General features: G+C 34.1%; 1 protein-coding gene across 1 annotated transcript in view; it reads left to right on the top strand.

Annotated features, from left to right (window-relative positions):
• The window catches only part of LRP1B (LDL receptor related protein 1B), a 1,963,100-nt gene that overhangs the window by 995,380 nt on the left and 940,028 nt on the right, over positions 1–27,692 (top strand). The window lies entirely within an intron of this gene.

Raw genomic sequence — 27,692 nt, 5'->3', positions numbered from 1 at the left:
AGATTTCAGTGTGTACCTACAGAATTAGTATTTCTGAAGTGTAGAGGTTTCATATTCTATGAATATTATGTTATAATATTTGGATTTGCTAATACTCTGCACTGTTAGAAAAAATGTATTTCAGAAAAACAAAACATTTTTCTAAAATTGTTTTCCAGTTGTTAAATCAAAAGAGTTTAATTGAGACATCTTATATAAATTATTAAAAGAGTGCTATTTATCCTTTACTCTGATGCAACCAGTAAATCTTTTCATACATAAATACAGCTGCACATACAAATGATGACAGTGCTCTGTGAATATAACAATATGTTTTTGTCAAGAATGACAGAGTGGGGAAGGGGAAGTGGGGATGGTTAATGGTTATAAAAATATAGCTTAATGGAATGCATAGGATCTAGTATTTGATAACACACCAGGGTGATTACAGTCAACAGTGACTTATTGTATATTTTAAAATAACTAAAAGTATAAATGGAATGTTTGTAACATAAACAAATGATAAATGCTTGAAGTGATGGATACCCCATTTACCCTGATATGATTGTTATGCATTATATGCCAGTATCAAAATATCTCATGTACCCCATTAATTATATATGCCTATTATGCTCCTGTAAATATTAAAATGTAAAAAAAAAAAAAAGAGTGACAGACAAGATGTTAGTCAGAAAAAGCCTCACTGAGAAGATGACATTTAAGATGTTATCTAAAGGAAAAGACAGTAAAATGACGGGAAGGAAAGTGAGAATGTAGATAAGGAGCAGGAGAAGCATGGAGAGGGGGCAAGTCTGTCCCCTTAGGAAAGAGAGGGCATATCTGAGAAGCTGGAAGAATATTGGTATGGTTGGGTTAAATAGAGGAGAGACTCAGGTAGATTTATAGTCTAGAAAAATAGAAAGGGGTGTTATGGTAAAATATAGTGTGCGTGGGGTAAGGAAGCAAAAGTAGGAATGGAAATGGGGAGATCAGTGGGGAGCCTCTTTCAATAGTGTAGGATGGGTAGTGGTTGCTTGCCCTAGGGTAGTACCTTTGTAAATGGAAGGAACATCATTATATGGATCTTATGAACATAAAAGGTATAGAAGGGATTTACTTTATTGGAAATAGCTATGGCTTAAGACTTGAACTGGAAACATTCTAATAGCTACAATAGCACATTTCACATTTAAGAAAATATTGCAACTTTGTTACAGCTAGCAATGAGTTAACCAGGATTTCCAACTAAAATAATTTTATTTTTTTAATTATGTATGAATTTATTCATAAGTATTCATATACTAAAAAGTACACAAAACTTTTAATTGCTTGTTTTCCCATATTCTATTCTTATTCTGCTTTCCTTAATGGTTCAATTATACTTTAACTGATTAATAACACAATTTCATATTATATGGTTGAGGATGATGGTAAGGACGAGGATGATGCATTCCCTAAATGAGCAGAATAATAAGTGAATAATTCACTTGTAAATTATTGATATGAGCTTTTAAGAGACAATATAAATCTAATAAATGATATAAAATTATTAGCTAATATAGCTTGCAATCCTGATATTCCATAGGGATTGGTAACCTTTCTTATTGTATTTATAATACATATGGTTATTTAATGAATGCTATTAATATTTCACTTCTAAAGAGTTAACAGATATATCCAATAAATAGAGAAACAAAAATAAGATAGTTGGTAAACTAGAAGTGCAACCTAGTATATTGGGAAGGGCCTGGACCTATGTCAAACAATTTGGCTTTCAGTTCTGTGTTTGAGTAACTTTGGTTAATTCTTGGCTGATGATTTCTAAAGTTTCTTTCAACTCCCTGATTTTGTGATTATTTTTGAAACATACTGACAACTAGAGCTCTTTGGCTGCTTTTAATCTAGGTGTTTATGTTCATTTCACAATCTCTCTGCCTAACGACTTTTTTTTTTTTTTAATGAGAGCTATCTATCAATGAAGATATTTCATTGCCTATTTTGGCTTTATTGAGAAGGTGAATTCTTGAGAAAAACGGAAAAATCAAAGGCAGTTTGGCAAGCTAGAGGGAGGAATAAGATGATTAAAAACCTGCACCGTTGAGACAGTTGGTGAAACATAAATTTAAAAATAAGGGTTAGTAGCTTTAGTAGTTAGGCAGGAAAACATTATAGAATAAATTTTCAATCAGCAGAGGTATTCTGGACCAGCTACTATATTTCTGATTGCCTTATCCCTTCTTAGAGTGACTCTGTATCTTCTAAATTTTAGAGTTTATTTTCTGTCCAATGGAACTATGGGGGATTTAAAACTGCTTCCCCAAATCTGGATTTCAGCAGGATCTGTTGGTTACTATCACAGATAGAAATATCACCCCAAAACAGACATCATTATAATGACTACAGAGAAAAAGAATGGAATTTGTGTTAGAGTACTTTGGGTTGAGTTCTAATTTGGTTCCCTGCTAGTTGTTTTATGAAACTGTAAGAAAAATCACTTCTAACATTCAAAAGCAGCATTTGTAAAATGGAAACATTTTTATCTATTCATTTATTCTCCTTATGAAGCCATAAGAATTAAAGACAGTAACATATGAAAGTGCTTTGTTATTGAAGGAATGTTATGCATATGTTTGCTAGTTTTTTTTATTCATCAGTTTAGGTTATTTAGCGTGACCACTGATGGACATTGATGAAAATTTGGAAATTCCTTTACCACTGTTAGTCAACTTTTTATTACCATAGAGTCAAATAATGATTAAGTTGTATCTCTCTACCTGACACTAATTAAGAAAAAAAAAATTCCACAGAACACTTAGTTCTTATGGCTTTTCAATAGATTATTCATTATGGGATCACTAATTTCTTTGAAAGATTTTGAGTTGCTTCTCTCTAACTTTCATCTCCACCTCTGCTTCTTTGCAGAGCAATAATTATCTTACCCTTATTTAAGCTCTATGTCATCCAATTTGTGTAACAACCGGAATTGAATTCAATATTTTATTAGTACAATGTGGGTTAATGCTTTTCAAGGTCTTATTTTGTTTATTAAGTCTAATGTAGTTTACCCACAGAAACAGTAAGATGATGTCAAATTTTGAAGGTCTTAAAGAATATGTCCAAATACTTAACATTAAATAGGTCTGAAGTATAGTTTACTCATGCAGGACATACATTTTGGATTGATACCTGTATTCGTTCATTTTTATGCTGCAGACAAAGACATACCTGAGACTGGGTGATTTATAAAGAAAAAAAGGCTTAATTGACTCACAGTTCCACATGGCTGGGGAGGCCTCACAATTATGGCAGAAGGCACATCTTACATGGCAGCAGATGAGCGAACGCGAGTCAAATAAAAGGCGAAATTTTTATAAAATCAGATCTCATGAGGTTTATTCACTACCACAAGAATAGTGTGCAGGAACGGCCCCCACGATTCAGTTATCTCCAACCAAGTCCTTCCCACAATACATGGGAATTATGGGAGCTACAATTCAAGATGAGATTTGGGTGAGGACACAGCCAAACCATATCAGTACCAGACCGAGGATTGTAATCCTGACTTTTTCCAGGCATCTTCCTTATGCAATCCAGTGTAAACTCCCAAGTTATCTTATGTCTACATGATCATCAGCCAGTAGAATCATCTTGTACTGTAAAATGATGTTATTGCCAGTTGTTTAATTCATTTTTCAAAATTTAACTCAAATTATATCTTATGGTGTAAACTCTTTACTTAGTTCTGGGACGTATATGAAATTGTTTAACAGAAAAAAAAGTTAATAAATATACACCCTAAGCATATTTGTTGTGAACGAGCTGTTTCCTTTGTTTTAAATTGGGTAGTTTCCAAAAGAAGAGCTTGAGACAACTACTTGTGTTTAGGTAGTCTATTTGTTTGGTAATCCCAGAAAGCAGGAATGAGGGATGAAGAGGAGTAAAGGAAGAAGGAAAAGTAGGGTGTATTACTGAGGCAACTGTACTGAACTTAGGCTGGATTCTCCCTGGAACTTTCTGAGCATAAATGATGTTTGTCAGAATGATCTATCTGTGGATTGACGATGACAAACTTCTTTCTTCTGTTGATTGAAAAGTCCCTTGGTACATTAATGTTTTGGTTTCTTCTGCGTATCTGATGAACAAGATTTAGTTTGCTCAAGTTGAGATGCTGTCAGTGTCTGGAAAATCAAAACCCATATTTAACTGTCCACCACAGATTCCACAAGAATTAAGTGCCAAAAGGATGCATGGAGGGATATGATATACATTGTTAATATATTTTGTGAACTTCTGTGATAAACTATCTATGAAAGCACTGTTTATAAAATGTCTAGACGCCAATATTATTGTTCCTATATTTTCAATTTCCAATCAAGCCAGAATATAATTAAACTGAACTCTCTTTAGTTACTTTGTGTTTATATCAAACACTGTGAATACTTTGAGTTCTTACCCTATTTGCAAGCTAACTTCCTTGCCTGCCAGAGTTTCCTAGATATTGGCAGCAGATATGATACACTTGGGTCAAAGATAAAGTACTTTATGACTCACAGTACAGCAGGCAGTATGAGCTGCAGGTTCACATTGGTTCCCTTGTTTTCAGACATCATTGAAAAGATAAACAGCAGCACCAGGGTGTTTGCATTCCGGAGGAAGACTCCAGGGACTGTTCTAAAAGACAAAAGATAATGAATACCTCTTTCTTCCCCATACCTCCCAGGGTAATGTTATCCCTCCTTCAAATTCTGGATTTTTGCTTTCCTTCCACCTCCACAAAATCTGGGGTAGCTATAACTTTATTCCTGCTCCCCAGTGACCTATCCAGACCTTTTGTCTGAAAGAGTCAGATAGAAGAGAGACAAAAGCATATCTGTAAAATATTTCATAAACATTTTAAATTTTAATCCTCTCATCCTCATTCTGAACCAGTTGCAATCTGGGGATTAGACTGGCCTGAGGTCACTGTTATAAGGGAGAGACATAACATGCCTAGGAAGAGAAAGGAATCTTGAAATTTCAAAATAAGTCTATATAATTCCATATAATCTTCACACCCCTTTCATCTGAGATTTCATACTATTTTTAGGCCAAGTTAAGTTGTCAGGGTTTTGTGGTCTCTTAGGTCAGAGACAAATGATTTCTTTCATCGCAGCACACAGCTCCCAGCAAGAACTTATCATATACGCAAATCACTTCCCCCTGCTCCCTCATATCCCAAGGGACCATGTAGGGCAGACATGGGTGCTGCGCACATAGTGAGCTCGTGTCATAGCTGAGCATCCTGAGTTTAGGAAATCACCCATCTCCTAATGCCACAGTTAGCAACAAGCACAACTTGGCCCTAAAGGGAAGTATTATCTTTATTTTTCTGGTTGGACAATAAATCTGCCTTCTGACCTAAAGGGAGAAATTATCTCTGTCCTCCCAAGCTATTTGCTATACAACAATCTTTGAAAAGATAGTACAAAACACAAGGTGCCAATGCCTTTGCTTTATAAAGGTGTGAAAGTGTGAGACCCAGTAGAGAATTGTCTCACAATATTTCATTTATTTTGGTGATAGAATTCTAGCCTTTTCATCAAAAATGACTTTATTATTTCTGATATTATCTATCCCCTCCTGTCAGTTCTTTTAAAATAATGTAGCCTCAGATTAACCTACAAATAAAGTATTAGTTGTGCAAGAAATTGAAGATGGATATTTGACAAATTTACTTTTTGCTCATCTTTTTTTTGTTTGTGTGTCATGTCTTCCCAGAAAGACTTCACTGCTGTGGTAACTAGGAAAATGAGCCTTCTGTATAGTATGAGCAGTAGTGAAAGTATCCCATGTTTGTTTCATGAGGTATATGTAAAAACAATAACAAATTGGAAAATAAATCAAAAGTAATGGGGAAAACTTTTTTAAAAAAAATTGTAGTGATTTTCTTCTATTTTAGATGATGGATAGAAGAAAAAGAATCTCCTGTTTTATTGTACTTAATCCTTTTATTTGGAAATATTTAAGATTTCTCAAACATTGCAAAATTAATATAAAGTTCCTCAGTACTGCTCATTCTGCTTTTCCTAATGATAACATTTTACAAAGCCATAGTAAATTATTAAAACCAGGAAATTTTTATTGTTTCAGTACTCTTAATTGTAACCATTCAGATTCACATGCACCCTTTTTGGTATATAGCTCTTTGGAACTTTATTATATATATAGATTAATTTTGCCATCACCAAAATAAAGATATTGAACAGGTCCATTACCACACACAAAAAAAACCTCATATTTCCCCTTAGAATCATACCTCCCCAAACCCTAACTTCTGGCAACCTCTGATCTGTTCTTTTTCACTGTATTTCGTTACTTCGAGTGCTTAATAAGTATAGTTTTAGTTATAAACATTTTGAAACTGGCTTTTTTTTTTTTTTTCAGTCAGCCTAATGCCCGTGAGATCCATACACATTTTTGCATATGTCAGTGGTACATTCCTTTGTATTGCTGAGTGGTATTCCACCGTGGAGCTGTACCACATGGTATTTATTCCTTCACCTCTAGAAGAACATTTTGATCATTTTTGGTTGGGACTATTACAAACAAAGGTGCTATGAACATCTCTCTATAGGTTTTTGTGTGTGAACATAAATTTTAATTTTTCTAGGATAAATACCTTGGAGTGTGATTGTTGTATCTATGGTAAATTCATGTTTAACTTTATTTAAAAATGACAGACTTTTTGAGTGAGGCTGTGCAGTTTCACCAGCAATATATGAGAGATCTAGTTTGTGCAGACATCCTCTCCAGCACTTGACATTGTCAGTCATATTTACTTCAGCAATTCACATAGGCACATAGTAGAATGTTGTTATAGTTTAAATTTTCATTTCCCAATGGCTAACAATGTTAAACCTTGTGCTTATATTGCCATATATTTTTTAAATTCTTTATTTCTTCTAAAAAAAATAAGAAAAGAAATGGGATACATGTGCAGAAGGTTCAGGTTTGTTACATGGGTATAGTATGGTGGTTTGCTGCACCTGTTGACCTGCCCTCTAAGTTCTCTCCCTTCCCCTCCCACCCCTCAACAGGCCCTGGTGTGTGTTGTTACCCTCTCTGTGTCCATGTGTTCTAAATGTTCAGCTCCCACTTATGAGTGAGAACATGCAGTGTTTGGTTTTCTGTTCCTGTGTTAGTTTGCTGAGGATGATGGCTTCCAGCTTCATCCATGTCCCTGCAAAGGACATGATCTCATTCCTTTTTATTATTGCCATAATTTTAACTAAATTTGTTTTATTCTAGCAAAATGCTGAAATGTTGAACAATACATCTTTTGCCCTACTTCTTGATTTCCTGTCATTTTTGGAGGCTATGTTTAGTTTTGTCATTTTATGAAGAACTTGTGCTTTTTAAGCATGTTAATAGCCCCAAAAAGTGATAAAAAAAAAAGAGGCAACATTTAATTGCTCCAATTGCCTTTCAGTTAATTTTCTCTGCTTTTTAAAAATTACCCTCAGATCTCTCATGTGTCTCATCAACTACAGCCCTGAGCTGGGTGCAGTTGTGTGCACCTGTAGTCCCAGCTCCTCAGGAGGCTAAGGCAGGAAGATTTCTAGAGCCCAGGAATTCGAGTCCAGCTTGGGCAACATAGTGAGACCTCTTCTCAAAAAACAAAACAAAACAAAAAAACAAAAAGAGATAAAAACTTATTAACTACATCCCTGATTTAAATTGCTTTAGTATCAATTAATGAGCATATACTGCCCTAATTAAATTATTTTCCTTCCAATTCTTTCCTCATCTGGTCTAATCAACTGTAAAATTATGTTAGACATTTACAAAAAGTAAATGAAGAAGATCACTCTCAGTTTACTAACATGAGATTGTGTTAAGGTAATGTGTGAGAAATGTGTTGTTTTATGATGGCTAATCTGAATGTGTTACATATTTAGGCACCTTCTATGGAAGAGAGATAACTTGATACATTTTGTCTTTTATTCATTTCCTTTTCTTTCCTTCACTTAGTGAATACTACTAAGCACTAATTTTATTGTAAAGCACTATGAAGAATACCAATACGTAGAACAGTTGTATACTTCTAGAATCTTATGATGAACGTGGAGTGAAAACTGGCTAAAAGAAATAATTTAAAATCAACAGCAACCACTCTGGACTATAAAAACTCTAGATTGATGCTTCCAGCTGAGTTACAGTTCATCAATTTCGGTCTTGATTTTGTTATTGTTGTTATTTTATAATCTATAAATGAGGAGCCTGCACTCAAAATTATCTGTATTCAGTGCTACTTCTAATATTCTCCAAGACTGGAAATCAGAGGAATATTCTTACAGTTTGCAGTCGGAAGGATTCTGACTGTGCAAAGAAGCATAAAGGGAAATGTATATTGAAGCTGCTTAGTAAGAAAAAATAAAAGAGACATAACTTACACCATGGCATTGAATTACCTTTGTATCTACTTAAAAGAGGCTAAGAATAAGTGATATCTTAGTGTCTCAAGATGGACCACAAAGAGAACAAAATTGAATAGACAAGTATCTTGGAGTGAGGTGAGCATAGACTCAGGGGAGACCTGGTTGGTGCCAGTAGCACTGCTTTTTATCACAAGCTTTCTCTGTTTCACTAATTTGTTTATAAAAGAACAAGATTCACCTTTTCTATGCACTTAAAAAATGAGATATGAGGATAAATTGCTAAACGGCATAATTTATATATTTTGCTTTTTATTATATGATTTGAGTTCAGCTGCTCTTGACATCAAATTACACAGTGTTGCACTGAAATTCTGTAATTATTTAAGAGATAAAAGGATTCCCTTGTTTAATAGGAGCAGGGTAAAGAAGTATACATGATAAAAGAGGCTTAATTCAACTGGTTAAAAAGAGAAAAAATATATTAATGTGATTTATGTGATTTCAGTCATTAATGATTATATTCAAACTGCAATCCTTCCTATATTCCATGAGAAAATCTGATTTCCAGTATTTCAAACACTTAACAGAACTAGCCATAAATAAATATATTAAAAAACCTATTAATAGATAAAGTGATTGATTAGTTATGAAAACTGGTGTATTTGTAGATATGCTAAACAAGCAAAATAAATGCACATATTAGAACAACATTTTTGTGCAGACTTCAATAACTATTATGTTTGCTAAACTCTGTCTAACCAATCACAATCACAAATTACATCAATGAGGTTTTTAAAGGTAAAGTAGCTTAATGATTTTTAATTCATTCTTAAGTTCATGGAAAAAGTTCCTACATAAGCTTTCACCTGTGTTCTTTTCTCAGCAGTGTTAAACAAGTGATAACCAGACTGTCTATTGAATAGCAAACTTTTTTATAGCACAATTTTTGTGTAATTAATGATGGGAATATGTACAAAGAAGATTTGTCAGCTCCCTGTTGACTAAGATCCTATCCATGATAGTTTATTACTATTTGAATGAATTGAACTGTAGGAAAATCTACTTTTACATGTTTGTGTATGTCATTTAAATTTTGTATATTGTACAAAACAATATAAAAATGATAGATGGGCCTTGGTTCTATTTCTGACTCTGCAGACAGTATGCATGTGACTTTGGTTCTTCTTTCTGCCACCTGTTTTGTTTTCTCAACCCTGAAGAAGAAAGCAAGACTGTTCTTCTCCAAAGTGCCTTTTAGATTAAATATTCATGTTTTCTATATATACTATGTAAATATTACAATTTGGAAAATACATATATATGTATATGAAGTAATAATGAAACATTATTTTATCATCCAGAAAAAAACTGTTAATATGTTGTTAATATCTATCACATGGATTTACATGCAAGCATTTATAAAATCACATAAACTTTAATATTCCTCTGTTTTATAAAACTTGAGAGCAAATGAAAATTGGTAACCTGTTACACATACTTTTTTAATCCATATTTTTCGTAAATTTAAAAGCAAATGATAGGTGACAAAATATCTTCATTTTTTAATAGGTATATAATACAATAATCTATCCAATGAAGTTTGATAATAAAACTATCTTTCCATTTGTTAGATATCTCTGAAGGGTAGAAATTGGGATCTAGAACAAGAGTCCTCTGGGCTAAAGAAATGGTGTTCTGCTGAGTATTCTTGAAATTTTTTACCACACCAAAATGATAACTAATGTTGGGATTTTTCTAGCAAACATTAATTCATTGTGACTCTGCTTTAAGATTTTGCCACTACTTTACCTTGTTTCCAGACTTGACTTTTTAAACAGAAAATAAAAATTACCCTCAAAATTCAAATTCCTACATTGTACATATGCCAGTGGGTTTCCTATGCTCATTCTTGCTTTTATATTTATCAATGAGAAAACTCTCTCTCAGAATGTAACATGCCATTTCTACACTCCTCCTATTTCCTGCTCAGAGTTGAAGTTTGTGAATTGTTTTTTTTTTTTTTTTTTTTTTTTTTGAGACAGCTCTGCCACCTAGAATGATCTCAGCTCACTGCAACCTCCACCTCTCAGGTTCAAGCAATTCTCCTGCCTCAGCCTCTCGAGTAGCTGGGATTACAGTCACCCGCTACCATGCCTAAGTTTTTGAACTTTTTGTAGAGATGAGTTTTCACCATGTTGGCCAGGCTGGTCTTGAAGTCCTGATTTCAGGTGATCCACCTGTTTTGGCCTCCCTAAGTGTTGAGATTACAGGCAAGAGCTGCCGCGCCTGGTCAGTGAATTGATTTGGGAGGGAATGTATTGACAGAAGAGGGAGGACTGACTTGAGAGGGATCAGCACACTAAGGGCTTCAAAATCCAGCTCCTATACCTTGAAGAGCCTACTTCTTGGTTTCCTATTGACATAGACCCTGGATTATTGAGCCAGGAGGCAGTTAGGTAGAGAGAGACAAAATGTGTTTACCCTTTTTCTATGGTTAGTGCTTTTGTTTTAGTTCTGGTCAGATATATAGGTTAGTCCACAGTGTTTCTCACTACAGTTTTATCAGCTATGGCAATTTTAAGTTTTTCTTGGATTCTAGAAAGTAGTTGAGTGTTTGAGTGTCTGATGGTGATGGAGTTGGAGTCTTTTTATGTTCCTGTAGGAATTATGGAAGAAAGGAGAAAGTCAAGGAACATTATCCTGACACCATCTTAAGGTTTGACATCAACTTTTAATTACTTTACACAAAGTGATTTTGCAAAAATAACTTCAGCTACACATAAAATGAATATTTATTTAATATTAAATCAAACTATTTGTTAGCTTTGGAAATACTAGTAAATGTAATTTTAAAAATTGTATCACATATTGTTAACTTAATAAAAATTATAAGACTTCAGTAAAATTCTGCTAGCAATGTAGCATACAATTTTAATACATAAGCGGTAACACAGTAATAAATTTGTTTTTACGACTGCAAAATCCAATTTTTCCTTAGACTTTCAGAAAATGCGAGTTCTTAATGTATAAAAAATCAAAAGTATAGAAGGATATGTGTTTTGGTTGATAGGTGCAGCAAACCACCATGGCACATATATACCTATGTAACAAACCTGCATGTTCTACACATGTATCCTGGAACTTAAAGTAAAATGAAAAATAATAAAAAGAAAAAATATAAATGGGAATTAGAAGTATACCCCTTTGTTCAGCCCCTTTCCAGAAAAAATAATATGTTTCATGTACTTACCAATAAGGCTATTTTGATTATCACATAAGAAAATATAAGTATGCAAAATCATATATAAATATAAAGTACTATTATCATGTGAATTATTTAAAAAGGGTAAACTTCCAGTAAAAATTAAAACTTTTTAAACAGTAAATTTATTTTTATTACTAATGTATATATTTTCCAAATAAGGTTGTTAAGTAAGATATTTGTTTCTCAGAGAGTTAGGGGGAAAAATGTTGTTTTTAATTAGAGGCCAAAAACTGTGTTTCTACTCTAACAAGTTGTCCGATTATATTATTTCCTGTATGTCTAAAAATCTGGCAATGAATTTCATTTTCCTATGAATTTTTATACTCCTTAGTAATACTCTGTAAACTACTTTTGTTTTATTTTTACTGCTACTGGCAAAGTAATAAGCAGACCATTTATTATAATAGGATAGTAATATTATTTAATTCTGGGAGCCCTAGAAAATATTTTTCACTGGCTATACTGAACGCTTTTCCTGATTATTAAGAGGAGAAAACAGAAAACTAGAAACCAGTAAGAAGGTAACTAAAATAACACAAGAAAGATGTATGCAATACTGAACTAAAGCAGTAGCTCTAGGGACAAAGGGAATGAATTTTTAGAGACATGTAGAAGTTGTAACAGATAACAATTAGTGAAAATTCAGAATTAGAGGATGATTCTGGAGTGGATTTCCAGATAATAATGAGGAGTAGAACTTCATTGTTGAACATCCAAATGCATAAATGAAAAAAAAAATCTAGAAAACATTCTGATAAAATAAGCTTTTAAAGGTATATAATAATCAGTACAGCCATTATTCTCCCTAAAGAGTATTCTCAAATGTCTTTAATTTCTGATTGCTTGAAAAGAGAACTGAAGAGAAATTAGCCCATGGAGAGATGAAAAATTTGAAGCTGTGACATCGTGATTTCTTCTCTAAGGGAAAATTTAATAAACTGCATTTTATTTTTTTAGGATAGACTCAATAATTACAGGGAGAAATTGTGAAAACTATTGGAAGAGTAAAATAAGAATAAAGGATTTAATAGAAAGTAATATTTAAAAGTGTGTTCCAGCTTCAGTGTTACATAAACATTTACCAATTTCAAAAGATGATTTCTGGTTCAAAATTCAAGATGTGAGATGTTTATTGTTGACTCGCATGAGAAGTTCTATGGTGTCAGTAACAGAGTTACAAACACATTCAACTTTATTCTTTAAACTATAGTTTTTTCAGTCCTATTAGCTTGCAATCTATTGAACTGAACAAGTGAACAAAAGAGAAAATAAATAACACTATCAGTTTATATGCCCAAGGCATCTCATATCTAACATAGCAGACCTCTCTCCTCATTTCCATTCTGGCTTGTCTCTGCAACGTAATTGTATTTATTTCTACCTTTTCTGTTTTGCTATTCTCAGAGAGGAAGACTGATGGGACCAGCAAGTAACAGTAGTTAATCGTTAAAATGAGTGGCAGATATCCTCCTTTCCTTGATTACACTCTTCCACCCTAAAGAAGCTTCCAGTACTTTTTACTTCCTTCTTGCTTCCCATCGTATTTTCCCTATATATCTACATAGGAATCCTTATTTCTTCTGTTTCCCAATTAGTCTCAAATCCTGGGATTAAGACAATCCAAACAGCATCTTGAAGACATTTCCTAACTCCCACATGCTCAAGATTGTACTCATTTAACGAAAATGTACAGGGTAGTTTACTGCACTATGTGAGAAATAGATATGTAAAACTATATATATATACACATGCCTTCTAAAAATTTACATCCTGGTAGGAAATAAATATACAAAGAAATCACTGAAATGTCTGGTAGTATAAGTTAAATGGAAGAAATCTGCAAATTTAACTAAGTGTAGATCTTTTGCCACCATTTAAATTGTAGTCAGCTTCATGATAGTATTTAAGGTGGTTTTTAAAGAATGGGTAAGATTTCATATCACCATCTTTTGTAGATCAAAAATCTTAAAAGATTTGGGTAAAAATTAGAAAAAGTACTATGTAAGAGTAAACAAAGTGTACCTTCACTTCCTGAGTTTTAGATTCTACAAAGAAACCATTAACATGACAAGGACAATACTAAAAATAATAAAATTTTGGAAAGTGTAGGTGTTGATATTAGTATACAAAAGACATGTAAAAATGTACTTTCCCCATACACAACAAAGAATTTAACCACTTCATTCATTAAAGATAATGTGATAATAAAAGATTTGAGAAGGAAACTATTGAAATAGTAACAACTATTGCTATTATATAATCATATATGTTATTATTATATGTAAGAGCATATATCATTGTTTAGCAAAGAAGTTGATAAAACCTCAGCCTGGCTCATCTGCAAAATCCCTGGTGCTTATATTTCCTCTCTGAGCCGGGGTGCATACATTCTCATGGACAGTTATTGGGAACCTAGCAAGATGTCTTTCATTCTGTTCCTGTTTTCTATTTACTGGCCATGTTTACATTGCTCACCCAGAATATTTGTCATTTGTTAGGGAAGAAGGTGGAGTTGTTCATCTGGAATAATTTATTCCTTCTAAAAATTTACATCCTGGTAGGAAACAAATATACAAAGAGATCACTGAAATGCCTGGTAGTATACGTTAAATGGAAGAAATCTACAAATTTAATGTATACAAATGTATACAAATGTATTTTTTTTCTATTTCCAGATATATTACTTATTAACTCTTCTCAAAACTTCACAGTTACTTCAGTTTAGAGAAAATAAAAGAGCAAGAATTTTGGAAACCTAGTTATTGTTCTGAAATACTGTGCAAAGTGTTTTACAAACATTTTCACTATAGTTCTGTGAGTTACCTATTATTATTTGTACTCTAAAGACAAGGAAACCTGAATCTCAAATAGTTTGCGTGGTTAGTAAATGGTGTGTCTATTTGATTAACTCAGGTTTCTCCTCCTATACTATGCTGCTGCTTAAAAGAAATTAGAAGAAATAATTTACGGAAGTGAGCAAATGGCTTCATTATGACCTAATTAGATCCTTTCTTACATGTTATACATTCAGACAGATCAACATTTATTCTTATATTTCTCCAATGCAGAATTATAAACTGAAACAGCAATATATTAAATATTATTAAATATTAAATTATTTTTCTTATATTTGTGTCAGTATTAAAGTGACATCTTGTCATAGGTCTAAGCTTCCCTAAACTTAGCCAAAATGATTTTTCTCCATGTTTAGTTTGTCTTAATGCTTGTTTGAGCAAGAACACTATCTGGATTTTGTCCTGATGGCAGAAGTTAGAAATGGAAAAAACTTAGTTGTCCACAGAAATGCTGAGTCTAGACATCAAACTTGGTTGTATAACCAGGAAAAGGATAAAAAAGATATTGATCTAATACTAGCTCGAGACTGGGATCCCCAGGATATATGGCAGGACTATAGTTTGTTGTTATTGAGTGATCAAGTCACAGAACTGAAAAAGAACAAAATTGTGTCACCTGGGTGATGTACAGCTCCAAAAAAGTAAAGAAAATAAAAGAAGCAATTGTGTCTTAGCCATGTTCATAAGTTATGAATAGGACATTTAAATAGAATAGTACATTATAGATGTAGTATCAGCTGATGTTTCAATAGTATGATACAGGTGGTTAAAAATGTGATATTGATGAATATAATGTTGTATTCCTACATTCATTAGGAAGTCCTGCTTTCTCGGGTATTAAATATGCATGCATGGCTTTTTTTGGCCAGTGAAATACGAGAGGTAGTAACCTGTACCACTTCTAAGTAGAGGATTCTAGAGCCAGTGTATGATTTACTGCATTCCTTTTTCCTATCTAAATGATTATGAAAGCATGCATTGAAATAGAACATCCATCTCCATAAGACACTAAATTACTACACTGAGATCTTCTGGTCCTCCACATAGCGTTGGCTAGAAATAAACCATTATTTTAAGGCAGTGATAATTTGAAGTTCTTTGTTACTGCAACATAAATCTGCCTATTCTGTCTGATATGCATATTGTAAATTCCTTGATAGCGTGAATTGTACTTTACCACTATATCTCTACTGCTAAAGTGGTACCTAAATATCAAATCTGTGAATGACTTAATGACTGATGACATATAAATATTTGTTACCCTCTTTGATTATAAAGGTGAAAATAACATGACAAAACACACACACACACACACACACACACACACACAGAGCATGACAATATGAAGGCCATCTGGAAATGAAGAGAAGTTATTTACATAATGTGTGGACCAGAAATAAGTGTATTTCACTGTAGGAAGGCAAAGGTTAACACTAATTGAGCTAAGGAGCAGGAAGAAGAGCCTTGAGACTTCCATTAGTGAAGTCACTTGAGGCTTTTGGCAATCACAAGACTAGCAACAGGGATTTCGGAGGTGAAATAATTCATTCCTTTTTTTTTCACATGAAAAAATGCTGCATTAGGAATTCAGTTGTACTTCGTGTGATTCAAGCTGTGTAACTTTCTCATAGCAAAGAAATATGAATTGGACTTATAAATTGCTGTGTACTTTCTCCAATCCAAAAATCCAGACAATTCTTACATGTATAGATGGACAAAGTTGATTAATGACCAAATAGAGTGAAGGGAAACACTTTGAGTAGTAGAAATAGAAATGGGAAAAAGAAGCAAAATATAGAGAAAGTTTTGTGATCTGAGGAAATACAGCAGAAAACTGATCAGATTTTTTTTTTCTGCTAAAATATAGTTATTCTCTCAACAAATACTAAGCCAGCAGATCAAAACAAACAATGTATCTTTGAACTTACTAGTAAACTTTGATACTGGTTAGCAGCACTGACAAATGTGTCTGTAATTCGACAATTCATTGTTTTGTTTGTTCTCATCCACCTATTGGTGTCATTGTCTGTGTCCCTTAGGAAAACAGTTCAGTTGATCCTTAAGCTCCTGCCTGATGTCTGTTCAGTGGAACTGGGTGACATGGCCCACTTCATAATCACCGCTGCTCCTCCCTCGCACCCTTACAACCTCACACTCATCCAGTCCTCAAGTTCCTGGTGCCCATGCTATTCTTTGCAAGCATCTTCCAACTATTCAAAAAACCTCTCTAAATAGATTTCTGAGAGACACTAGTCTACCAATTTATTTCAATTGGCCTCCAGGGATTTATTTGCAGAAGGAAAGGAGAAATTTGTTTTGGAGAATCTTGTCTATACATAGCACAGATAGTACTTTGTTTGACAGACTGCTTTTAAATCCCAACTCTTTTTTTTTTTTTTTTTTTTTTAATGGTCACTTGCCTTTGTTCTTTCCTGAAGGTTGCAGGCCTGCTGCAAACCTGTTCTTTCCTGAAGTATAGAATTCTCATCATATTGTAACTAATTCTGAATTGTCTTGGGAAGCAAAGACTGAAGCCGATGCAGTGTCTCAGGCCTCCTTCTTCCTTGGTAGTTTGGGCAACATCGAGACTAGTCCCTTGGGCAGGGGTTTGCCATGTTCAAGGAGGACATAAGCAATCTCAAGTGGATCAAGGTAGTGCTATAAAGGAGTTGTAGAATAGAAATACAAGAGAAAGCTGTTTATGCTATAAGATTGTCCCTTATACTCTACCACCTTCTCTCATTTGAAATAAAAGAAAACCATTGAGAAGATTAAGTTCTGCTTTATGCAGGTGGGTGCAAAGGTTATTAGGCTAGTAAAATGTTAATTACGACTATTCACATAGTCTTCTTAATGTCAACTGGCTACCAGAGTCTAGAGAAATTTAGGTCTCATAGGTAATGGTGGTTTCTCAGGCCATATGGTCAGAGAAAGGAAGACTGGTAGTATGAATACCATAGCCTAACAATAGTAAAACAAAACACCACCACCACCAGAAAAACAAAACAAAACAAAAAACCTTGTTATTCTGAGACCTAGCAACAAAAAGTGCTGTGTTCCAAGCAAGTTACATTTCTCTTGAAAATCCTTTCCACTTCTCAGGAATTCCTCACTTTTTTTTGAGACAGTGTCTCTCTCTGTTCCCCAGGCTGGAGTGCAATGGTGCGATCTCAGCTCACTGCAACTTCTGCCTCCCAGGTTTAAGTGATCTTCCTGCCTCAGTCTCCCGAGTAGCTGGGAGTACAGGCATGTGCCACCACCATGCCCAGCTAACTTTTTTGTATTTTTAGTAGAGATGGGGTTTCACTATGTTGGCCAGTCTGGTCTTAAACTCTCAACCTCAAGTGATCTGCCTGCCTCGGCTGCCCAAAGTGCTGGAATTACAGGCGTGAGCCACCATACCCAGCCTCCTTGTATTATTTCTTTAAGAGTCAGTCTACTTTTCTTCTCTACTTTGGAACTTATGTAGAGTCATTTCTAATATTGTTCCACTGATAACGTTCATCACTTGAATCTAAGACAATGGTATTTCATGCACAGGGACACTTTTCCTCCGGTTGGCATTATAGATACTTCTTTATCGTCATGAATACCACACTTGCCTTTCAGTTCAATACTGGGAGCCCAGTGGATTACCATCATGCTGGCAATGCCAGCCCCAGAACAGAGGAAACAGTATAAGTTTTCTCCAAGTGGTTTCTCCTAAGGCAAGGCTGCTTTCCACCAACAAATTGTCTTTCCTCCTATAGATTAATACCCCAGGATTCTTGGGAGGTACAGCTGCATAAATTGATGATTGCCTATCTACACGCTATTTTGGATTTTCAAAGTGACAAGTTTAGGAACCTCAGGCATAAGGATCAGTATGTATCTGAATTAGATTGACCTCCTTGGACACCAGATTATATCTTAGTACATGGAGAGGTATTACTCTGGAGTGTATCTCTGAAACTGCAAGGTCCAATTCACAACTGTTACTAGAACTGAAACTATTCCTGAGTAGATATTGCCAAGAAAGCAACCACAGTCATGCATGCTTAATGACAGGGATACATTCTAAGAAATGCGTCATTAATTGAGTTTGTCCTTCTGTGAGCATCATAGAGTGCACTTACACTAACTTAGTGGTGTAGCCATTTCCATACCTAGACTATATGACATAACTTATTGCTTTTAGGATATAAACTTGCACAGCATGTTACTGTATTGAGTGCTGTAGACAGTTATAACACAATGAGAAGCATTTGTGTATCTAAACGTAGAAAAGGTAAAAGAAAAGGAAAAATATGGTATTACAAACTTATGGGACCACTGTTGTATATGCAGTTTATCATTGGCTAAAATGTTATTATGTGGTGTGTGACTGTACTTCAAAATATTATCTCCATAGGATCATTTGACATTATTTGGCATAGCAAGGCAAATGCCTCTTCTAATAGCAGGCTATAAAAACGTGCCTCAAATCGAAATCTCAATAAAATGTACTTGCAACTATGGATAGACACAAAATTGATTTTTTTTAAAGTAAATGGAAAATACTGGGTTACAAATTCCCCAAGTCATGCTGAAATTAGCAGGAGTGCCTGACATTAAGTTCCTGAGATTTTTTTTATTTTTTAAAAAATGCTGTTTGTTAATACGTATTTTACTTTTGAATAATTTTAATATATAAAACTGTGAACATGAATATAAACAAATTTTGTAACACAAGGTTTCCTACCACTCTATGGTTGGAGTATAAAGAATAAGAAAATAATTTTTATCCCTCTAAAATCAGCTCTTGTATCAGGGCCCTCATAGGAACCTCATGTGGTTTAAGAATTCAATAGAGACTGCTTTCAAAGGTATGAGGGAATTTAAAGGAACCAGTAAAGGATGTTGAGGTACTGAAGATCCTAGAAACCACAGGAAGCCCTTGCCACTCCTAAGCCTAAAGGGCAAGAGGAGAAAATTTCTCTACCAGAGCCCAGTGAGACATGGAGCAACCGAAAAAGTGCTGTAATCCTAGGGGAATGAAGCATGCACTAGAAAATATGACCCAGAGCAGAAAAGGAGGGGAGAATAAAAACCTCAGTCTCTTTCTTTCAGTCCTCTGATCACTCTTGATCTTCACTAGCTGAATTTAACCAGAAGCTAGTAGGAGGATGCTCAGGTATGTAATCCACAGGGATCAGCTTCCTGGGGCAAAGAACAGAACAGAACAAAGGATCTTTCTTGTAACAATGGTGGTGGTGGTGGGAATAGAGGCTGGAAAATAGGGACAAACCAGCACAGCTCTTCTTTTTACTTGTTATTGTTTTCATCTTCAAGTGGATCATAGTAATCCCAGTCCTCTTAAAGTAAAAAATAGCAGGAAAATGGAGAGGAACAGCTATCATAGTTGATGGGAAAAGAATCTTCTATGCTTTAATATCATATTGCTGCCAAGAGAATGGAGGACAAAAATGGCCTGAAATCAAACACATGTACATGTTATATGTATAGACAACCCTATATGTGTGTGTTTATATTCTCTTATCTATAGTTATCACTTATCCTTTAATAAAACAGGAATATTCTACATGTTCCTAATAACTCCCTTAATACATTTGTGAAGTAAGAAATAGAGAATCTCATTTATAGCTTGCAACATTTTAACATTTTTGTGGAGAACTGAAAAATTGCCACTTAATCTTTATAAATAGAGCACACGACCTGGTAATATAGGTTTGTATTAAAAACTGTTTTCCACTAATTATTTCAATATAATGTGCTTCACTGTATTTAAGAAAACAGATTTCCCTCCAAACATATTAGAAAGAAATGTGAAATAATGTGAATGTAAATAAAATCTTTAAATACTACCAAGGAAGGAGAGTGAACCAGGCATGGGAGGAAACATGAAGACTAATAGGTGCTAAGAGTAAACTAAGAAGATGAAATAACGTGGCTTATGCCTGTAATCCCAGCACTTTGGGAGCTGAGATGGGCAGATCACTTGAGGTCAGGAGTTCAAGACCAGCCTGGCCAACATGCTGAAATCCTGTCTCTACTAAAAATACAAAAATTAGCCGGGCATGCTGGCATATGGCTGTAAGCCCAGCTACTCGGGAGGCTGAGGCAGGAGAATTGCTTGAACCTAGGAGGTGGAGGTTGCGGTGAGCTGAGATTGTACCATTATACTCCAGCCTGGGCAAAACAGTGAGACTCCATCTCAAAAAAAAAAAAAAGAAAAAGAAAAAAAAAGAAAAAGGTGAAATAACACTAAAACCTTGTAGAAGACATATTTTAAATATCATAGAACCTAAAAACCAGTTCTGGCTGGGTGCGACACGGTGGCTCATTCCTGTAATCCCAGCACTTTGAGAGGCCGAGATGGGTGGATCACCTGAGGTCAGGAGTTTGAGACCAGCCTGACCGACACGATGAAACCCCATCTCTGTTAAAAATACAAAATTAGCTGGGTGTGGTGGTACGCACCTATAATCCCAGCTACTTGGGAGGCCGAGGCAGGAGAATCACTTGAACCAGGGAGGCAGAGGTTGCATTGAGTTGAGATTGCACCATTGTACTCCAGCCTGTGCAACAAGAGCAAAAAAAAAAAAAAAAAAAGTAGTTTAATTAAAAAATAAAATTTTGAAAAGGAAAAACAGTATTTTATGACAGGTATGCTAGCACACCAACACTGTTATGTTAAGTTGCATTTACTCCATAGAACTTTAAGTGCTTTAAAAAGTAGTTTATTACAATAGTATACGCAATGTAATCTAAATATATGAATGAAATATAAGAATATCATTTCTGTGATAAACTTTTTAGAGAAGTGTACAGTATACACTTTTATATAGTGTAATTCAAGTTCTGTGATATAATTTCTTAGCTCTAAGATCAAGGTAGGCTAAATTTACAAATGATATATTTTCAAAGTTATTAAATATTATTTGCTTATAATTATAAGTAATTTTAATTATAATTTTAATAGCAAAACTTTTTAGTCTAAACTAATAGAGATTAACAGGCATTATTAACATTCATTAGTTTATGCAAATCTAATATTGTCCACATTAAAACAGTCACAGTAAAATTCTGAAAGTAAAAAAAGTTTCTTAAATTTTTAACAGTTAAAGAAATTACTTACATAGTATAAGTTAGAAAAGAGCTTGGATTCTCTTTCGAGATAGAGCCAATTTGTCTGTTTGCTCAGCACTCGATGATTTTGGAGATATTAGTCAACAAAAAGAGTACTAATAGCTTTTGAAAACATTAGCCTGAGAACCATTTTCCATTTAGTCTGTAGTTAGTTAATCGAGTGCATGTTCATTTATCCATACAAGCTATAAAATCCTACAATGAAGATGTAATTATAATTAACATTACTGACCAGTTAAAAGGCATAAACAGTAGTATGCCCATCAGTATGCACTCCCTATTTGCTGACATTTCCAGTTATGCCAGATGGTGACTTTAATGATGGTGCCTTGTGGTGCTTCTAATAATTTTTGTGCCTGATGGTACTTTTATAGGGCCTGTTGCATCATAGAAAGCTGAAGGGTGACTTAATAATGATCTTCTAGCATCTGAAGGGTCATGAAGTATATGGTTATAAAGTAACCAGCTGTTACTCATTCAAATGAGAAGCAATAGATTTTAACTGTAACTAGAGAGATTTAACTTAGATATAAAGTAGAATTCCTAATAATAAAAGGTATTGAATGAAAGGAACAGTGAGATATGCTAAAATTTTTCTTGAGGATAGAAAGTGCTCATCTGCATGAAATGATCAAGTTTACTCTTATTTTGTGGATATGTCAGTTTCATTTCACATCTATGAGTTATATTTTTCATATTTCAACACTAACTTGGTTCAAATTCTGGCTATAACTTATTGGTTATGTGATGTAGGGTAAGTTAGTTACTTAAATACATTGCATCTTGATTTACTTATCTGTAAAATGGAAATGAAATCTTTCATCTAAATATCTAGGGACAAGTCTAAAATACTATTAACTCCAAGGTAAGGTTGAGTTTCTTTCTTTCTTTCTCCTCCATAAAAATGAGACTAGAGAGGTCAAACATTACCTTTTAGCTGGATCTGAATATCTTACTTCGGAGTGTCAGAATCATGAAGACCTGTGTGATAGCAGAGAGCAATATAAAACCCTCAGTCTCTTCTTCAGAGGTTTATATCCTACCCAATTACTCACTAGGGATGCTTTTCCCTCATGGCATTAAATAAGTGCAATCTGAAAGAAAGAGAAGGCAAAAGACCTGGTTCTGTTTAGACTCCTGCAATTACTCACTATGTAACCCCAAACCAAGTCATTTAACTTCTGAGTTTTATTTTTATCTCCTGAAAAAAAACCAATTAGGAAAGCTCTTTACAGATAAATTCTGATGTCACCTTTGTCATGGAGAAATGAGACAATGTGGGAAGATTGGGGGAGATAGAGCTCAAGAGGTTGAGAGTTGAATTTTCTGCTCTAGTGGTTTATTTGACCTTGTGTATCAAGTGAGAAAAGGCAGTTCTGATGAATGAGAAGGGAATGGGATGGCACCAAACCTCAGGACACTTGCTTAGAAACTGTTTGAAAAATAGCATGTTCCAGACACTACTCAAGATACTAGGAATTTATCAGTATACAACTCCAATAACATCTCTGTCTTCATGGGGTATTAAGACAAAAAGCCAATAAATAATTAACAAGATTATTTCAGAGAATGAGGTACTAAGCAAAGAAAAATCAAACAGGGTAGGGGATAATAAGATTACACCTACAGGGAGGAAGTAAATCTATGGTCCAAGGAGGCTTCTTTAAAGTCATGACACTTAATGCTATCCCTATATAAACAAGACTAACTCAGTCATGCAAAGATACAGAGAAAAGTCCCGGTTAAGGGCTAAAGAATCAGACAGTCGCCGCGTGCGGTGGCTCACGCCTGTAATCCCAACACTTTGGCAGGCCCAGGCGGGCGGATCACTACGTCAGGAGATTGAGACCACCCTGGCTAACACGGTGAATCCCCGTCTCTACTAAAAATACAAAAAAATTAGCCGGGCGTGGTAGTGGGTGCCTGTAATCCCAGTTACTCCAGAGGCTGAGGCAGGAGAATCGCTTGAACCCGAAAGGCGGAGGTTGCAGTGAGCCGAGATCCCACCATTGAACTCCAGCCTGGGCGACAACCGAGCAAGACTCCGTCTCAAAAAAAAAAAAAAAAAAAAAAATTCAGACAATTTATCAATCTGATTTGTCAATCTGTTGCCAGTTCACTCGTTCAAACTTGGGGAGCTTCGCGGTGCAACACTGATGAACGTATTGATTAGTTCTGTTCTTGGCTTTATCAGTCACTAATCTCTCTCTGCTCATCAATTTCTTTATAAGTAAAATGTAGGAGGAGAAGCCAGAATGTTATGAACACACTCCTGTTGTGATTATTTTCACTTCTTCACTTCTAAATGCTATGATTAATCCCTGTCTTAACTATTTCGCAAGGTAGATTTGAAGATGAGATAGTAGATGTGAGAACAGGTTCATTGAAGCCTCAACTCACTGGAATATTAATATAAAATAACTGTATTTTTTCTGATCACTACTTTCAATCATGTTCTATTGTCGTCTACTTTCTCTATATCTTAACAACATCCTAGGCAGATACCATAATTTTCTGGTATTGGTACTATAAAATGTAAAGAGCAGTTGTTAAAGGTGGTAATATCAATGAGTTATTTATGCTGAAGCTTAGGGAAGAAAGCACCTTTCACAACGGTAGCAACCCGGAAGTTTTTGTCTATAAGTGGCTATAGGGGCTCAAGAACTAAAACTGAAGCCGATGTTGCAAACAAGTTAGAAATTGAACTGCTAGAATAAGCCCAGTCATTAGTGTTTTGTCTAAGAGTCTAGAACAGCTGTCAACATGGCAACCTCTTCTCAACATTCAGAGGCCTGTAATGAGACAGCATCTACTGAGAAGGTGTCAAGGTTCTTTCACGTCTCAAATGTGGAAATCAGGACATGGCAGTTAAAGGAGTTTGGAAGATAATTAGGGTATTTTAAAGAATAGATTTTTTTTTTTGTTATAATATACCAGATTGTTGATGCCTTATAAACAATGCCTTAGGAGAATCCATAACTGTAGGTGTTTCTACTACATTTTAGAAACAAAAAAACAAAAAAACAAAAAACAAACAAACAAAAAAAACTATCATTTTATATTGCGGCCCACAATATAACATTTATTAGCCTTTTTGTTGGTATATTCTTACATTGAAACAGGTATCTAACCAATGCACAAAATAGTGAATTATTGCATTACTGAAAGATAAAGTGGTTTAAATTATATATTTTTTCACATACAGATGGCCATTTTCTTCTTCTCATTAGTAAAAGACTAAATGATTTTTTTAAAATTTCTGTCTAATATTAGAAATATAAGATGTCAAGTTTTTTGAGACAGTTTGAGAAAATAGTCTTTTGAAAACTCATTTCCATATTATAATTTTTAAAAGTTTTCTATAAAAAAGACTAATGCAAAATCATTTTTAAATATTTTTGTTAAAAAACAAAATTGTTTTTCAGTAGTTCTGTTTTCCTAAAATTTACAGGGATATTTTTATATTTACTAAAATATTATAGGTCCATGTCAGAAAGAAAATGGTTCACTTTTCCAGTTTCTCCTTGGGCTTTGATTCCAATATTAAGGCATAGATAAGTCCAAATAAATGTCCCTTGAGATGTTTGACTCAGTGTCATTAACTTGATGTTTTGTTCCATTTATCCTCTATTATATACATAGTGCAACAAGCTTGAGGTGATGATTAATACACAAAGATCTTGTTTTAGGTTCAGCAAAACTAGACTGATAAGACAGAGTTAACTTCTTTCTGGAGGCTTTGTGAAGTCCCTAGTATTATTATTTTCATCTTTATAAAGCTAAAAATATTTTTATCACTCTTGTTAGTTTCTGATTTCTAAGGCTAGAAATTAAGAACACCAACCAGTCTTCCTCCACTAGGTTTTGCTTGCTGTTCTGAGTCCTGAAAAAAATAGTTCTTGTTGTGCTGGATCTTGTATCAACAGTCTTCTTTATGATAGTCATCTGCCTTTGAACTAAAGGAGTCCTGGCTCGATCTTTCATTGCATCTGACTGATGTCTACACGTGGTGACAAACTCAATGTAAACCAAGAACCCCATATCCATCAGAGTGTGTGTTCTCTCTAGTGGAAGTGGTCTAGAGCACCTTACACAGTATAGTACCAAGGCTATCATTCTTTCCATGTTTCTCCAAAAGTCTCAGTTTTTTTATCTAAAACTTACAGTGTGGGTTTTTAGGCAAGTATGAGGAAAAGGAAAGACTACTTGATAATAAAATATATGGCTATGCTGAAATTATTATAGTAAATAATTAGAATTGAGGATAGTGAATTTTTAATTGGAATGTAATATATAACTATGTTATAAATAATTTGTCACTGATTATACAGATGATTAAGAACATATGTGTTGTAAGGGCATTGCCAAATATCTAGAGACTACCATCCCATCCAGAAAAGTATGTTATCATTCAATTTGGAGCTTTACAGAAGCAGCAAATGTGTTTCATTGACAAAAATGTGTAAATAAAAACTATTCTTGGTGACTCTTTCATTTTCTCTCTTTACATGTTTTAATGTCCTTAGAAATTGTCTTATAAGCCAAGATTACTTCCTAATTAGCTAAATTTAATATTCATACAAGGTCCATAAGTTTATTAAGGATGTAGTCATTAGATTTAAGTTGGCATACAGAGTTACACAATCATTGTTGATAAAAATTTGGCAAAAGGAAAGATTTAAAAATTTACCTATCTTGTCAGTAAAGTGAGTCCAAAGTTTTGTAGCATTAGCTGAAGTTCAAATGAATAAACCCTTTAAAAAGAAGTAAGCTATCATAATTCCATTTGGTTAAACCTGTGTTTGCATTCTTGGTATCTTAAATATATTATGGAAACAATTCATTTAACACATAAAGCCATTTTAAGAAAATCAAAATAAATGCTTCATAAAAATGAATAATTTTATATAGACAAAATATACTTGTGTAATATTTCAGTCTTCTCTAAGTTCAAGAAAAAAAAAAAAAGATGACGTTGTGACATTGCTTTAAAAACTATTAATCCAATCTGATTTGTCCAAAGATTAACCATAACAAAGTTTACTATACAAATCGAGGTTCTCATAAATCTTCTATATTCAACCAAATAACAAATGTTTCAGATATTTTAATTAATGCATTTTTACAATTATATTTTACTAACTTAGTGCCCATTTCTATTTCTTAATTTCTTATCTAGCAATTAGTCATTGCCCACACAGCTAAATTGGAAGTTACTGTGAGAGGGACCGATAACTCTCCACCCTCTACCTCAAAGGGTCAGCACAGTTAAACATTAAAAATACAATTTATTCATCCGGAGGAAATCTTTGAATCCTGTATTAAATTTATATAAGTGCTTATTTATAATTATGTATATTATATATGATTGTATATTTACATGCTTACCTCAGTAAGCCAATCAGATTAGTGGCTTTTTGACATTTTTAAAAACACTTGTATTAGTTTGCTAGTCTACTATAACACAATACCAAAGGCTGGTGGCTTGAACAACAGAAATTAATTTTCTCACAGTTCTGAAGGGTAGAAGTCCAAGATCAAGGTGTCAGCAGGTTTCATTTCCCCTAAGACATCTCTCCTTAGCTTGCAGATAGCTGCCATCTTGCTGTGTCCCCATATAGCCTTTTCTCTGTGTGTATGCATTTCTGGTATATTTTCTTCTTCTTAGGACACCAGTTCTGTTGTATTAGTGCCCCACCCTTAAGACCTCATTTAACCTTAATTCCCTCTATATTAAAGGACCTATCTCCAAATATAGTCTTATTTCAGATGAGGGCTTCAATATTCAAATTTTGGGATAACACAGTTCAGTCCATAATAGCACCCAATTTATATCATTTAATCTTTGTAAGAACATTATTAATAGATTTCTTGTATTATTCTGATTTTAAAAAATTATAATGATATAATTGACATTCAATAGGCAACACATTTGAAAGACATGGATGAAATGTTTGTCAGTGGAACCATTACTACAATCAAAATAGCCCATCCATCACCCCTAAATGTTCCCTTGTGCCCTATGTAGTTTTTCTTCCCCCTTAAGGA

This window comes from Theropithecus gelada, chromosome 12, assembly GCF_003255815.1.
Source record: "Theropithecus gelada isolate Dixy chromosome 12, Tgel_1.0, whole genome shotgun sequence".
NCBI lineage: Eukaryota > Metazoa > Chordata > Mammalia > Primates > Cercopithecidae > Theropithecus > Theropithecus gelada.
Note: the sequence above shows the minus strand (reverse complement) of the source record. Positions and strands in the feature narration are given on the sequence as shown.